The following is a 17681-nucleotide window of genomic DNA, read 5'->3' on the forward strand; positions in this document are numbered from 1 at the left end:
CACCCTGCCCACAGGGGTACCTTGGGCCTACCTTAGGGGTGACTCACATGTAAGAAAAAGGAAGGTTAGGGACTGGCAGTCACAACTGTGCAGAGACGCTGCAGTGGCAGGTCTTAGTTACCTTTTAAGGCTGCTTGTGTGGGTGGCACAATCAGTGCAGCAGGCCCACTAGCAGCGTTTGATTTACAGGCCCTGGGCATATATAGTGGGATCACTGACATAATATCGAGGGACCTAATATCGACTATCAAAAATATCGGCGACGAGGGAGGAGCTACGTGCGCATCCAAGATGGCCGCGTGAGCCCAGGGCTCTCGAGACCCTCGCCACCTCCCGCATTTATCCTGAATATTATCCTGCCAACATCGATGGGCTATTGAAGACGCAACCCAGCTGACATACAAGCTGTTTTCAGAAATCGATTTGGACTCTGGGAACCGAACTTATGATACTCTGAACTTTTGAGGCCTGCCGCATGGACACCTCCGGGCCTCGGGTGGTCTGAGTGCCTAGGCTGTAATTCAACAACAACGGCGGCGGAGTCTTGGTTGCTGCCCCGAGTTGACTTTCAGTTTCGTTTTTGGGTCTTCACCCTCTCGCATCTCTATCCTGTCGCAATAGCCTGTGTTGTGCCCGGACCCTGGATTTTCACTGTGAGCCCAAGGCGGCGTGTCTGTGGTCTACGCCGTGTACCCGCTAGCTCACTATCGGTAATATTGGTGGAAAACGCACGAATCATTTTCACCAGGTCCATGATGCTTCCTGGGGGCTTGCCGCCCGACATGGCGGGCAAACCCAACAGCGAGTAACGCAAAAACCAAGACCCCTCTCCGAGGTGGTTCCGTTCAAACGAACGTCATGGACCGCTACACCCAGCCTAAGTTGTCACCCGGAGGGGCGAATAGGAATCGGGGTGAAGTGACCGAGGACGTTGCAAGACGTCATGGGCGCCATCACTGGTATGAAGACTTCTATGGACCAACAGTATGAGGCCATCGCCCTCAAGCTAGACACAGTGGCCATCGACTTCAATATTATCAGAATGGATTTATCAAAGACCAACGAAAAGGTAAAATCTTTGGACTTAAAGACTTCCAGCCTCACTACAGATGTCGCCGACCTCCAAACGGAGGTGCGTAATCTCCGGACCTCTAATGACCTCTTTAATCGTCGACTGGAGGATTTTGAAAGCCGGGCGCGACGCAATAACGTGCGCATCATTGGTGTTCCGGAAAATTCCACAGCCTCTTCCACGGATCTCCTTGTTGAAGACCTCATCCTCACGCATCTTGCTCCTAAAGGCCTCAGCAAATTCTTTGCAGTGGAACGTGCGCATAGAGTTCCGGGTGGTCAGCCTAAAACCGGTGCTCCACCACGCCCGATTATTGCTAGAATCTTCTATTTCAGGGATAGAGACGCTATCCTGCAGGCATCGCGAACGGGTGGCCCGGTGAAGTTTGAGAATACCACTGTGAGCTTCTACCCGGACTTCACAAAATCTGTTCAGAAGCAGAGGATGGAGTTCCAAGGAGTGAAGCGGAGACTGTGGGACATGGGACTGAAATATGCGATGCTTTTCCCGACCCGACTACGTATTGAATACGAGGACCGGACATTTTTCTTTGATCGCCCTGACAGAGTGAGTGACTGGCTTGATTCCTTGCCTGAGCGACGAGATCGCACGGAACATTCCGGCGGAGCTGAGGGTGACCAACCTGACCAGGAATGAGCTGTAGCTCTCGAGTTACTGACACTGTTTATGATATGTCACTGTGGTTAGACGCCTCCCGCATTTCTAAGGTGGCGGGAGGGTGGGACTCTTTCCTCCTCTGGGTTTCTTCTTGTAGATTAGTTCTATGTTAGGGCGACAGGCACACTGCAAGTTGGGGTGGCTTTTGAGTCTAACGCAGGGGTGCAGGGTGGGGAGCGTTCGTTTCCTGGGATTGTGGGGGAGGGTGGGAAGTGTTTGGGGTGTGTTTTGGTTCTTTTTCAAGGCAACGTATTGATTTACTATTTGATTTGGGTGCTGCGCTGCGGGTTGGGAGGGCTCTGCTACCATTTCGAGTGTGGGGGGTAGAGGGTTGAGACTTCTATGTTGGAATGTTAATGGATTGGGGGACAGGATAAAACGGGGTGTTGTATTGCAATACTTGAAACGTTTCTCCCCTGATGTAGTGTTATTGCAGGAAACACATCTGATTGGGAACACTTGTCATGCTATGAATAGGCGGGGATACCACCTTGCTGCCCATGCTGGTTTCACCTCCGGTTCCATGGGGGTGGGTATTCTTGTTCGGAACTCCCTTCCCCTGGAAGTTGACAATGTAATGTGTGACGATAGAGGGCGTTACGCTGCCCTCACTGGTAGGTGGGAGGGGAAGACCATCACGCTGCTCTCTATATACGTCCCCCCTGGTTTGCAGTCCTCGACCTTTTCTGATTTGGGGAGGGTGGTTCTGGGACTTCCTGACTGTATGCTGATCGTGGGCGGAGACTTCAATTCTGTTGTTTCTGGGGTGGAGGACCGCCATCCCCCCGAGATCTCGCAAGGTCCCAATCATGGTTGAGTGGATTCCTGGAAACGCTGGGCTTGATTGATTGTTGGAGAGTGATGCACCCTGGTCGGACACAGTTTACCTTCCACTCGGGTGCCCATGGTAGCCTGTCCAGGTTGGACTATGTTTTGATGCCGGCAGCACAGGCCTCATTGATAAAGGAGATCAGACACTTAGCTAGGGGGATTTCGGATCACTCTCCCGTATGGCTTCATATGGACATTACTCCGGGCACTGGGGGTCGAGTGGCTCAGATTAACCCCTGGTATCTCCATAACCCTAAGACCCGTGCTGAACTTGTCAAGTCCCTTGATCACTACTTTCTTGAGATTGAGGGATCGGTGTCTTCTTCTGTTTCATTATGGGAAGCGTTTAAGACGGTCCTTCGTGGACATGCCTTATCATTGATTGCTGGTGCTAAAAAGAGCAGGAATGAGGCGGTGGTCCGACTTGAGGCTGATATTACTGAACTGGAAGGAGAGTTGGAGTTGGGGGTCACCCGAGACAAACTTCATGTCCTCGGTCTCAAACAGTCTGATTATAGGGCCTTGGTGACTGATGCCGCTAAACTCATGAGTAGGGAGCGACAGGGGCGGCTGTATGATGTAGGGGACAAGGCTGGGAAATTGATCGCCTGGTTGGACAGAAAAGAGAGAGCGAGTCGTGTGGTTCCGGTGATTGAGAGGCCTGATGGAATGCGTGTGACTGAACCGGTTGAGATAGTTGAGTGCTTTGCTGATCATTTTCGTGAGGTTTATTCTCCAGTTTCTGTTAGACCCGAAGAAGACTCTCACCAGTTGTTGAGAGATATTTCACTGCCGTGCCTATCGGACTCAGACAGGGAGCTGCTGGATGCGCCACTTTCAGTGGATGAGATAGCTATTGCTATATGCTCTCTTCGTTCTGGGAAGGCTATGGGTCCCAATGGTCTCCCTATTGAGTTATACAGGTTGCGTCCGGACAGGATTGCACCATATCTCCGCGGTATGTTCATGGAATCGAGAGATACTGGCTCCCTCCCTTACGATCAGCGTCTTGCATCGATAGTAGTGATTCACAAAGGGGGGAAGCCAAGGGCTTGTTGTACGTCCTACAGACCCATTTCGCTTCTTAATGCGGAGCCAAAGATCCTCGCTAAGGTACTAGCTAACCGTCTTATCAATGTGATTAGTGACTTGATTCATCCGGACCAGTCTGGATTCATCCCGCGCCGTAATACAGCACTGAATTTGAGACGCTTACACGGCGCTCGAGAGAGAGCCCCATATCTTCTGGAGTCGGCCATCTTGGTCTCTCTTGACGCCACGATGGCTTTTGACACTGTGGTGTGGTCGTATTTGTGGGCCACTCTGGTGAAATTCGGCTTTGGTCCTGGCTTTATTAGCTGGGTGAAACTTCTCTATGAGGCTCCGTTGGCACAGGTAGTGGTCAATGGTCGGGTATCCAGTCCCTTCGCTCTGGGAAGAGGTACTCAGCAAGGCTGTCTGTTGTCTCCACTCCTCTTTGCACTCGCCCTGGAGCCTCTGGCTGCATGGTTGCGCTGGGAACCATCGATGAGAGGTATACAGTGGACCCCTGAGTTTGAAGATCGCATATCGCTCTATGCGGACGATATTCTGTTGTATCTCACTTCGCCCCAAAAGTCGTTAAACGTGCTGTTTGATGTGTTGATTTCATTCGGACGCAATTCTGGCCTCGTGATCAATTGGTCCAAGTCTTGTATATACGTACTCGCGGGTGGCGCCCCTGCATTGCCGCGTGGTTGTCCAATACAGGTTACACAAGAGGGTTTCAAATATTTGGGAATTTTTATCACTTTGGACCCCGTAGCCAGATATGAACGTAATTTACTCCCTCCGCTACAACGGTTGCGTTCTGACGTGGTGGGCTGGCGCGGCCTTCCTCTGTCCCCCCTCGGGCGAGCAACCCTTTTCAAGATGATGTCTCTACCGCGGTTTTTATACGCGCTCCAGAATACGTTTGACGCAATTCCGGCAAAATACTTCCGGGAAGTGGAGAGTCTACAAAAACAGCTGATCTGGGATGGGTGTGCCCGTATCGCCCTCCCTAAACTTACTCTTCCCTGGTATGACGGCGGTATTGCTCTTCCCGATATCAGGAGTTACTATTGGGCCTCTCAATTGAGTGCAATCAATCACAGTATGTATGGTCCGGGTTTAGATCCTGCATTTGAGATGGATAGGTGGCTTTTACCGGGAGGGAACTATAATAGGGCGCTATACTCTAGATCTGCAATTCGGACGCTTACTGGTCCTACCAAGATCGCCGTGCAGGTGTGGAATTGTGCGAATGCGGGAATGGGGTGGAGCGGGAGACTGACGCGAGCTACCCCCTTGTACGATTCTTGCAAGCTGGGAAGTTTATGGAGGACGAAAGGCTTTGGGAAATGGGATATGATTGGTATCAGTAGAATGGGCGATCTCTGGGTTAAAGATAGGATTAAGACTTTCAAGGTCTTGAAGGCGGAATATGAATTGAGTGATCGGGAATTTTTTCGCTATTTACAGATTCGTCACGCGTTGGGCTCTGTTTTCCACGTTGAGACCGTTATTCCGGAATCTTCCCCGTTGGAGGATCGGATACTTGACGGATATGTGCCCGATAGCACGATTTCTTTGATTTATAAGAAATTAATTAATGATCGGTCTGACCTGTTAACGCATTTAAGGGAGGTTTGGACCAGAGACAGTTTACTATTAGATGATGAGGACTGGCAATCCGCGATTTCCTCACCCAAGGAAGTCGCGATACCGGCCCATCTTCGACTAGTCCAACTCAAGATCTTGCACCGTGTGTATGTTACTGGCCCGCGACTGATTCGAATGGGTTATTCTGTTGATGGGTTATGTATCCGTGGTTGTGGTCAACTTGCTACTTTCCTTCACATCATCTGGGAATGTCCGGAGGTTGCTGCATTTTGGAATAGAGTGCATGCGGTCATGAAAGAGGTCACGGGAGTCGAGATACAACCGGAAGCTAGGCGTGTCTGCTGAATGTGTGGGAACCGAATGACTATGATGTGGCTCAGACGCGATGGGCGACCCTGGCCAACATGATTGCTAAACGAGACATTGCACAGTTGTGGGGTGCTCCCCGCCCGCCGACGGTCTCGGTGTGGAAGGAAAATATGGATTGGTTTCTGTTTCGAGAGAAGACGGTGCATGTGGCACGAGGTAGGCCCAAAAAATGGGGAAAAATTTGGAATCAATGGAACTCCTACAGAGGAGATATATGCACACCACCCCTTCCTGATGTCCCCGATGTTTCACATTCTCCCTGATCCTGACGTTCCACGATTTGTTCTAATTCATATGTTTTAAAATCTTTAGTCTTTTTCCCCCGATTATGCCCCCCCTCTGATTTTTGTTGATTGATTTGCACTGTGATGCTATTGCCTTTTCCTTCCCGCTCAGAATAAGCGCCTGTATTGTAATGCTCTTTTTGCCTTGATTGTTTGTTTTCTTTCCATATAATAAAAAGAGTTTAAAAAAATATATATATATCAGCGACAAAATATCGACAGACAGAATATCGACTTTGTATCTACAAACAGGTAAGTACAAAAATATTGAGTAAAAAATATCGTTTACAAAAATATAGTTTATAAAAATATCGACTTTATTAAAAACAATGTTAAATTAAATTAATATTAAAAATTAATTACTAAAATATGCTTACAAATACTTGAATTACCCTATAATAATTAAATAATTAATGAAAGTTATAAAAACAATATTTTACAATCAAATTTGTTAAAACATATATATGTAGTAACATAATATCATTAAATAATATCCAATATTATTACCGTAGGATAGCGGAAGTGTAAAAATTACTATTCCCACTCCAGAGAGTGCAACATTAGGGAAAGCGTTGGATAGCGTAGGGGTAAAAATTACTATTCCCACTCCAGTGGGTGCAACAGTAGGGAAAGCGTTGGACAGCGTAGGGGTAAAAATTACTATTCCAACTCCAAAGAGTGCAACAGTAGGGAAAGCGTTGGATAGCCTAGGGGTAAAAATGACTATTCCCACTCCAAACAGTGCAACAGTAGGGAAAGCGTTGGATAGCGTAGAGGTTAAAATTACTATTCCCACTCCAAAGAGTGCAACAGTAGGGAAAGCGTTGGATAGCGTAGAGGTAAAAATTACTATTCCCACTCCAAAGAGTGCAACAGTAGGGAAAACGTTGGATAGCGTAGGGGTAAAAATTACTATTCCCACTCCAGTGAGTGCACCAGTAGGGAACGCGTTGGATAGCGCCGGGGTAAACATTACTATTCCCACTCCAGTGGGTGCAACAGTAGGGAAAGCGTTGGATAGCGTAGGGGTAAAAATTACTATTCCAACTCCAAAGAATGCAACAGTAGGGAAAGCGTTGGATAGCGTAGAGGTAAAAATTATTATTCCCACTCCAGTGGGTGCAACAGTAGGGAAAGCGTTGGATAGCGTAGGGGTTAAAATTACAATTCCCACTCCAGTGAGTGCAACAGTAGGGAAAGCGTTGGATAGCGTAGGGGTCAAAATTACTATTCCCACTCCAAAGAGTGCAACAGTAGGGAAAGCATTGGATAGCGTAGGGGTTACAATTACTATTCCCACTCCAAAGAGTGCAACAGTAGGGAAAGCATTGGATAGCGTAGGGGTTAAAATTACTATTCCCACTCCAAAGAGTGCAACAGTAGGGAAAGCGTTGGATAGCGTAGGGGTAAAAATTACTATTCCCACTCCAGAGAGTGCAACAGTAGGGAAAGTAAATACTTCTTATATTATGTAAAAAAAAGAAATTACTATCTATCAAAAATTAATTATAAGTAATTACCAATTTAATATAATATAATAATCAATCAATTAAAATTACAAGTTACAATTAATTGTTACTATTAGTTACCTATTCAAATTAATTACAAATAACAATTAATTAATTAACAATTACAAATTAATTAACAATTAATTCAAATTAAATACAATTAAATAAATTGAATTATTTAATTAATTATGAATAAATTACTTCCCACCCTATTCCCCTATAAACTCACAACCCGCTACAGAAAATAAATTAGTAAAATTAACATAATTAGCAATTAATCAATTAAATGAAATTTATTGGCAATTAAAATGTAATTAATTACCCATAAAACAATTAATTAACAATTAATTATAAAAAATACCAATAAATATTTTTACATATGTAATTAATTATAAATAAATTACTTCCCACCCAATTCCCCTATAAACCCACAACCCGCTACAGAAAATAAATTAGTAAAATTAACATAATTAACAATTAATCAATTAATTAACATTAATTGCCAATTACAATTTAATTAATTACCAAATATAAATTAATTAACAATTAATTAAAAATGAATACCAATATATATAAATTTACATATTTAATTCATTATAATTAAATTACTTCCCACCCTATTCCCCTATAAACCCACAACCCGCTACAGAATTCAATTACTCAAAAATTAAAAAAACAAAATGTATTAATTAAAATTAATTATAACATAAATACACACTTTTCACACATATAATAACATAACAAACACTATAAAAATTTCGATATTATTAAAAATTCGATAATTTTAATAACCTATATTATATACTTAGATATTTTAACTTTCTATATTTTTAACATTCGATATTACATTACTTACCTTCAAAACGATATTTTTGATGTCTATATTCTGTCCATTCGATATTTTGTCCAGCCTATATTTTGGACTCGATATTATGTCCATTCGATATTTTGTAGTCGATATTATGTCTGTTTACCAGAGTGTGCACTGTACTGGGGACTGACTAGTAAATCAAATATGCCAATCATGGAATCACCAATCCATAACAACAATTTACAGAGGGTGCACTTGTACTTTGGAACTGAACAGTAGTGGCAAAGAGCCCAAAGCATCTAGACCAGCAAAAGCGAAGCCCAACACACAGCAAAAACTTAGGAGGCACATGCAAAAATACAGGGGAAACCAATGCCAATAATGCCAGGTTTAACAATTCCTAATAAGTGAGGGTTCCTTATGTGAATGTGGGGAACATAACAGAGGCAGTAGTATCATACCAGTGATTGATAAAGTGTGAACCACAATTGGTCTGGTCGGACCAAAAATGTCATTAGAAGACTAAAGCGGTTTGCCAGGACTTTGGCGAGTATCTTAGTGTACCAGTTGATGAGTGACAGGGGCCTGTAGGAGTAGATCAGTGGGGCTTGAGTTTCCATCGCAGTCTAACTGCTCCACCCGCTCTGTACCTTTGCAGGGACCGGTGCCCCGCAGTCTCACCTCCAGGCACACAGGATACAGGTAACTCCCCACAGTGTTTCCGCTGCAGCATTCAGATCGTCTGTTAAGTTTTTCTCGCAGATCAGCACTCAGACACACAGCAGTTTCAGTCGCCATGATGAGCAGGCCTGCAGTAGGCCAACAAGGCCACCTTCGCAAATCAGCTGGATGAGCCTTGTTTTTCTTCCAGAAAGCGGGGTAATATGTCATCCTTTAGTTTTTGCCCGTCCGTGCTCTGAGTTTTACAAGTTGGATGCAGGCATCTGGGGCAGGATTTTGGTGGATGAAGGCCATAAACTGCAGGAGCACATTGGCTCTATAAAGCCCCAATGTACAACAATTTTTAGTGGGCAATGATCTGATAACGTGCGGTCCAGGTATTCAGAGTCAATCATTTGGGAGCACAGTGTTTTGCTGCAGAAAAACAGATGTAGTTGAGTGTGGAGATGGTTCACTGGAGACTAGAACATGTATTCTTTATGGGTCAGGTATATATTGATCTCCACACATCATACACCCGCCTACTCTCTACCCAGCACTGGAAGTGTGGTGTCAGTCGACTGAGGTTAGTGCTTAGCATGGGGTTAGATCAGTCCATATCTATATCCAGAACACAATTAAAATATCCGCCCCATATTTAAGGGTCCTGTGGATTGTGTATGAGGGCTGGTGTCAACCGGTCTAAAAAAAGGAGCGAGCGCTATTTGGTGTCTAGGGGCTAGATGTAGGTAAATTGGATTTACCGATTCATAAATACCGAATTTTACCGATTCGGTATTTATGATTCGGTAAATCCAATGTAGGTAAAAAATCTGTAAAAAATACCGAATCGGTAGGATTCGGTATTTACCGAATCGGTATTTACCGATTCGGTAAAATTACCGAATTGTCAAGGGGGACAGGGTGTCACTTTGACACCCTGTTGCACCCGTGATTCTGGCTTGTGTGCCATGCGGCACACATACATGCCCTAGGGGCATGTATGTGTGTCACATGGCACAGGTGTACATGCACAGATGTGCATGTATACAGGAATTCCTTATTTACCATGACATAGTATTTCATGGTAAACAACGAATTCTTAAGGGCCTGTGGCACTATTTTAAGTGCCACCTACATCTAGATTTACCGATTCGGCAAATTTACTGATTCGGTATTTTACCGAATCGGTAAATTTACCAAATCGGTAAATTTACAGAATCGTTAAAATTTGGGCCCCCTACATCTCAAAAATCAAATACCGGTCGGTAACAGCCGAAATCAGTCGTTACCGGCCGGTATTTGGTGTCCTACATCGGGCCCTAGATCCCTAAGGAATCTCTTTCCATCCATCTCTCTATGATCACATCACATCTTCCAAAAATGGTACCTCCGGTGCAGTCCATGTCAGCATACCTCGAGCATATGTGAAAAAAGATGGACCATAAACCTGTCCCAGACATCGTTTACGCAACTTCTGGAACTCTGAGTGCATGAGATGTGTTTCCTGCAAGCAGGCTATATGTATACATCTGAATATTTAAATGTATATACCTTGTGCCATTGGCATGGTTATGCCTCTTATTTTTCATGTCAGAATGTGTTTTTTAGGGTTATCGACCCTATCATTCTCTGTCTTTGTGTGTCCCCAGTTAGCCTACTCACCTTTATGTCTGCTCCCGCCATGGCCCTATAGCGCCATGTTTGAAACCCTCTGTGAGCTCAAATGTTGTCACATGTTGCAGAATATGATTAATGTCAGTCAGTTTTGTATAGTGTGTCTTGATTACAACATGAACAATAGTAACAACATCCCCCTCAACCAACATCTACACCCCTGGCAAGGCATATCACGTACACTTTTCCAACAACTTCCAATGAGTGTAAGCCAGAAATAGCATTCAAAAGGACCATGTCTATGTCCAGGTTGGATTTTAGGACCATGTCACTATATCAATTAATGCTCCAATGCTGGAGGCTCCTCATGACCCACTTGCATCCCAAATAAGGCCCCATTCAACGTTACCTTTCTCTATCGTACAAATGCCTGACGCATAGTCCTCAAAATGTGAATTCCGGGTCTGACCTGTTAGGCTATGTAATCTGCTAGTCTAGGTGCCAGGATTGGGTCTCGTTGTCATGTCCCATCGGAGGCGCTGGATCCAGTGGTTCCCATTTCAGAATGCGAGCCATGATCTGACTCTAGTACATCAATGCTTTTTTTGCTGTGTTGCATTACATCCGCTACCATCTACACTCTTGCTAGTAATTTCTGTTCATTGATAGGACTTACTTAGGGATTTTCGGTTTCATCTCTCATTTGAGCTCTTTCATTCCCATCTCACTCCAGGAGGCAGTGGGACTTCAGCTACTGTTGACTGGAACCTAGACTAAGTTTCTTTAGGGGATTGAAAGAAGTGTGTTGTGTCTTCTTCTATCACCTGTAGCTTAGCAGGAAGAGGAGGGCATATTTCAAGCCCATGCAGCTCAGTTATTTTTGGCTGCCATGTAGGAGTTGCATTGCTTTTGTACCTCTGCTGTATAGTCTGAATTGGCCAACACAACCCTACCCTCAAGGGTTCAGGGATTCAGAAAAGCTGCTAAGACTCGGTCTCTATAATTAAGCAGCCTAGCGATGGGGTTTGGTGCGGGCCCTGGATGCTGGGGCTTTCCAGGGATCCTGCGTGCACTATCAATGGAGAAGAATATTGGAAGTCTACTGTCCAGTATTGTCTCTGATAGCAGTGTCTTGAGAGAAAGTTCCACATTTGGTCCTTCAGCACACTCGGGTAGTCCCAGCAGGTGAATATTATTACCCCAGGAGCAGCCTTCATCATCTTGTGCGCGCATTTGGACTTCTTTCACCTCCTCTCTTTTGATTTGTAGTTGGGATCGCATGTACTTCACTGTGGGGAAGATTGTTTTTTACTTTATGGAAAACGGGCTGTATTTAAAAAAAACAAAAAAATATTGTTTTATTTAATAGCAAACATAGACATGGTGGTCTGTTGTCCCCAGCAGGCCACCATCCCTGTGATTTTGGCTATTACCAAGGGGTCGCATATTGCGACCTGCCTCATGAATATTGATAAGGCAGGTCCATTTGTGACCCAATGTAAATCGCATCGCATTTTGTGACTTTCTAATTGCGAGCCACAAAAAGTCACAATTAGGAACTCGCAAAATTATCCCATGTGGCAGTCTACACTGATTGTCCGAAACATTGCTCCTCCTACCATACCAATATGTTTTCAAGGAGAGAAGCCCCAATCTTAGCCTCATCAGCTGTTTCTTCAACCCCTTAGAATGGGGCTGAGATAAGTACATGGGCAGTGCCCCGAGAACATATATGTTAGCTGCCCAAATGCCATAAATTTTCTCCTTCAGCAGATCTGCAGAAATTATTTTTGCTTAAATACGAGTTTCGAGGTTGTTAGAAAGGGGATTTCTGGTTGACTAAGGCTTGCGCCTAAGCCAGGCAGAAACCACCACGCTAGTCAGGGCAAGGTAGTTACACGCTGAAGATAACCCCTGCTCACCCCCTTGGCAGCTTGGCACGAGCAGTCAGGATTATCCCAGAGGCAATGTGTAAAGCGTTTGCGCAACACACACACACAGCAGCAACACACTAGGCACACCACAAAAGAAACTCCACACAAGGTTATATAACAAATAGCCTTTGTATAGTCATAAACACATTAGAAACATAATCACACATTTACACTGTGCCAACTGGCAATATTCACAGGGGATTATATACAGGACCGGGCCAATCGGCCATGGGCAGAACCATCAAAATGCAGGTAAGTAAATGCAAATCACAAAAAAATAAAATAACTACTGGTACCATAATACTATTAGCCTTAGACATAAACCCACATTAGGCCCAAACCTCATCAGCATAAACTCATTACGCAAACACAGTATACCTAAACATAAATACATTATGTCCTACGCATCACATTAGGCATAAATCCCATTACACATAGACATCACATTAGGCATACACCATCACAGTAGGGCCCACCTTAGAAACTGCCCCCCAGGCCAACTGGCCTTTTCTAAAGCTCAAATGCCCTATGTCCACAATGTCAGGGTGTAAGAGGGACCTCGCAAAGGCCCCTGGGCTGCCTCAGCAGCAAACATAAAGTGCTCAATTGTGCTGGGGCAGGGCAGAAGTGTATGTCACTCCTTTCTCATGGTGCAGACAAAAAGAATGCAACCCAAAGGAATAACAACTCTGGCACTAACAGTGCCTCTGGGGTTCCCTCTGGGACTTTTCAAGCAGTCATGCCCAACATTGAAGCTGCCCGCAACAGAAGTGCAGCTGTGGCAAAATTAGCCCAAGCACACTGGACCAACTGCACTCCAAAAGAAAATCCCCCAAATTGCACCTGCCCAGCGCTCTCGCAGGGCAGCTGTAAAACTAGCACGGACACTATGGTGCCTTTTGAGGGACCACGGGGGGGCACCGACAATGTGCCCCGACGCACCCCACCCCAACAACCTGTTTGCCATTGAGCCCCACTCACCGGGCTCTCTGCTGCATAGTCTCCGCTCTTGCCGCGGCTCGGGGCCGGACACTGTTTTTCACCCAGTCCCTCTCATGGGACCGGGACTTCTGCAAGGAGCCTGCAAGTATCCGGACGGCCTGGGCTGCTCGCGTGGCTCCTCCCAACCACACAGGAGCCCGGCACGGGCCAACAGAGACCTCTGGCTCTTCTCCGGCACCGGAGCACGGGGTTGGCTCCCGTCCACTTCCTCTCTTCTTTTGGCACGGAGTGCGGGGTAGGCTCCCGTCCGCTTCCTCTCCTCTCGCAGGGGCGCCCCGGCCACAAACAGGCAGCAATGCCTGACTTCCGGGTCGCCTGGCAGCGGCCCGGCGGCAACTTCTTTTCTCCTGCTGCAGTGGCAATACGAGGTAGGCTCCTGTTCTAAATTAAGGCACTTGCGGGGTGGGCACCCACTAAGTTTCTATAAAACAAAAAGGCAGAGATGCGGGTGGGCACCCGCTCTAGAGGCAACCAACGCGGGGTAGGCACCCGCAATCCAGACGGCAAAAAGCAGGGTGGGCACCCGCTATTTTTAGCACAACCAGCAGGGTGGGCTCCCGCTCGGTTTCACAGTCATGTGGGAGAATCCCCACGCCGGGATTCCTTGAGGTCGAAGGGCAGCTCAGCGCTGCAGTGCCCACATGCTCCTCTTTTGTCAGGGAAAGGGTGGACAAGGAGCCCAGCACTAGAATAATCCAGCAATCAAACAATCCCGCGCTTACCAGACTCTAAGTCCAAGGCAAAGTTCAGGGGGCACAAGGCTGGGCTCAGGCAGGCCAGCACACAGGGCCCTCCAGCAGGGGAGGCAGTCCCTTGTGGCGGTTGCTCCTGGAGCCCAGCCGCAGCAGCCCCCAACGTCAGGACAAGCACAGAAAAAACAAGCCACCATGGGGTCACGCCCCCTACCTTTATAGTACCTTTCCCCTTTGTCTGTAGTGCAGGGCATGGGGGAACCAGATGCAACTGGTTCTGGGGGATTTCGGAGCACTCTGCTTACAGTGCTCACACCCTTCTTTCAGAGATGGGGATATGCCATCAGACAGACGACTGGGGGGCGGAGCCAGCATTCACTAGGGCAGACACAATCCTATTCAGGGACCAGGGACTTCCCCTCCCACTACTCAAAATGTAGATGTCCCATTCAGCCTAGCGCTGACTCACCCTGCCCCTCCTGGAGCCACACACACCTCACCAGCCCCTGCCACTCAAAAGCCAGACATGCAATTCACATCAGGCTGGCAGACACATAGCACACAGAAATGCAAACTTCTAAACGTGATATTTCTAAAATAGGTATAATAAATCTGCACACACCATTGCGTAGAATTTATTATTAGTATTCCAAACATACCAAACTTGACCACGCTGCGCCTCTCATATCAGGGATTACCACTGAAACACTTATCAGGGAATCCCCAATGCATTCCTATAGGAGGGCAGCCCCACAGTAGTGAGAAACCAAAAATGGCTGTTACATGTCCTATCTTTCACCTACAATGCACCCTGCCCATAGGGCTTGCTAGGGCCTACCTTAGGGGTGACTGACATGTAGTAAAAGGGGGGTCACGGACGTGGCACACACTTTACGTGCCACATCACAGTGGCAGTTACACTGCACGCACAGGTCCTGCAATGGCAGAGGCCTGAGATAGGTTTGATAGGTTACTTTGGTGGGTGGTGCAATCAGTGCTGCAAGCCCACCAGTAGCATTTGATTTACCAGCCCTGGGTATAGGGATACCACTTTACAAGGGACTGACAGGTAAATTAAATAGGCCAAACAGGTGTAGACTAATCCTTATCATATTTAATTCAGAGAGCACACACACTTTACACTGGACAGCAGTGCTAAAGTGCCCAGAGGCCTAAAACTACTACCAACACCATGTCAGCAAAAAGGCTAGGAGAAAGACAAAAAGTTTAGGGATGACCCTGCAAAAAGGGCCAAGTCCAACACAACCCCCTTCCAGCCAAAATGCAGGGTAGACCAATCACCACTTTGATGGGGTTCCCTGCCTTTGGGGGAGAGAACACTGACACGGGCCCGTAACTGCAGGGATACCCTCCAGTTCTACCCTGCTCTGAACCCATGTGGTTCCCTCTGTAAAAGCTCCCAGGACCAACTAAGCTACCCCAATGGTACTCCCTAGTTGTCCTCGGCCACGACCAGGCCCCAGGCCATCCTGATGTATCTGGTCGTTCCCATCTCACAAAGTGGGGGCAGTAACCCCTGGCACATAGGGACCATTGTCCAGTCTACCCCTCATCAGGGCAGTTCTAAACTGCCACTGATCCTCCAGCCTAGGGTCCGGACCCTCGTGCTGACAAGTAGTCATGGGCGAGGCTCTCCTCTCCATACCTCTACTTCAAGGATTCTGCACTCTCCTCCTTGAGAGGCACCCTCAGATCACAAATCTCCCACCAGTTCAGGACCTCTATCCAACAACTGGTCTCCCAACCTAGGGTCTAAACCAGAGGTCTTCAAACTTTTGGGTGCCGAGACCCCCCCGTCAACATTTTCAGTCATAAGGACCCCCTCCTTACAAACATTTCTAAACCTGTAGGCAGATCTACTGGAATTATGAGGCAGGTGAGGACCAAATTACACGACAGGCTTAACAAAATTGTGTGGGAAGAAAATTTAAATAATGTTATGTGATGCCGTGTTATTTTTAGATAGAATTGCTTCCTTATTTTGACATTTTTTGCACACAGTAACACCGAGGAAAGATTTCACCCCATCAGTACCAGTTTATAACCAAAATACAGCAATTAACATCAGAAAGATGTCTAGTCAACATTTGTGATGGGCCTTCCACTCCACAGGAATACGTGCTGCCACATTAGAAGCTCACCTGACCCTGGCCGGGAGCAGCAGGGGTCCCTTAAAACCCTGGCGGTCTTCTGGGTAGTTAAGCAATTTACCCATGCCGCTTTCCACTCACCCCTCCCTTCCATCCCTCTACTCTCCTCTCCCAATCCCCGGATCCCTCTCTCACTTTTCCACCATTTTCTTTCACCTCTTTTTACAACTTCTGAACTCTCCCCATTCAACTTCTCACTTCACCCTTAATCACCTCTTGCCATTCTGTCTTTTCACTTCCCTCATCTCTAACAGTCTCTCGCATTTATCTCATGGCCTCTCTGGCCCCGTCTCCCCCGTGACCATCTGCACTTTTCATTCACCTCAAGTCTCTCCATTCAAATTGTTGTCTATTTGTATCTTCCACCTCTCCAGGTCCCCCATTCATCTTTCACATCTCTCCTTTGTTCTTCCACACCTTCTTTAACCAATGTCTCTCTCCCCTGTTACCTCAGCACCAATGCTTAATTTGAGCAGGTGGTTTCTGGTGCTCCGCACTGGCACCCAATTGTGCACACTGGCACTATGACCGTCTGGCACATGGTGGCTCTGTGTAATTGAGAGATGAGCAGAACAACTGTTTATTAATTCAATATACATTCAAAACGATAATCTCCTGACATCCATGCCATTCTTATAGCTTTGGGAGCTTGAAATAGTCACACTTGTACAAGTGTTATGGTTGGTAGTTGCATAGGTATTGGCATTGGCCACACAGGCAAGGCAATGGGTGGGTTGTGAAAGTTGCAGTGGCCTACCGGTGAGGTTTCTGGCACATGTTTTATTACAAATTAATCACTGCTCAGCACCCAACCCAGTGCTCCCTCTCTTCCCCTATCGCTGCTGTCCCTCACCCATGTTGCATCAAATTACTTTTTAGGTCACAGATCATCTCTCAACTATCTTCTTTCACAGTTTAACAGTGGCCCTCCTCTGTGCCCTCAACTTTCCCTCACACTCACTTCTTGCGTGCCTGCATTTCCCTTCGGCACTTCACATTTCTCCTCATCCCTGACCTCTTCAATCAAATTCTCTCATTCCCTTGCTGTCCTTTCTCATACTCTCATCTCTCCTCACCGAGCACACAGGTTGGACCCGTATGCTCCTCTGGGCCTGTGCCACTCTGCTTATTGTTCCCTAATTCAGGAAGTCACAAATTGTCTGTCTTGCTGTTTTGGTGCAGGCCGCACAGGTATGGAACGTGCACCCTCCTTTGCTTCGCTCCACCAAGAATCTATTATCCTTTAGGACATGGGTACTCACAAACTTTCTCTCGGGGGCCAAATTTACAGTGTGGTTTCTGTCCGAGGGCCGCACCGGTGGGGGCGGGGTCAGCGGGGGAGGGGGCGGGGAGTATAGAGCAACAAAAAAAACTGTGACCATGAGGTTGAACACAGGTCCCTGCAGCGG

The sequence above is a fragment of the Lissotriton helveticus genome, chromosome 3_1 (assembly GCF_964261635.1).
Source record: "Lissotriton helveticus chromosome 3_1, aLisHel1.1, whole genome shotgun sequence".
In the NCBI taxonomy this organism is placed as follows: Eukaryota; Metazoa; Chordata; class Amphibia; order Caudata; family Salamandridae; genus Lissotriton; species Lissotriton helveticus.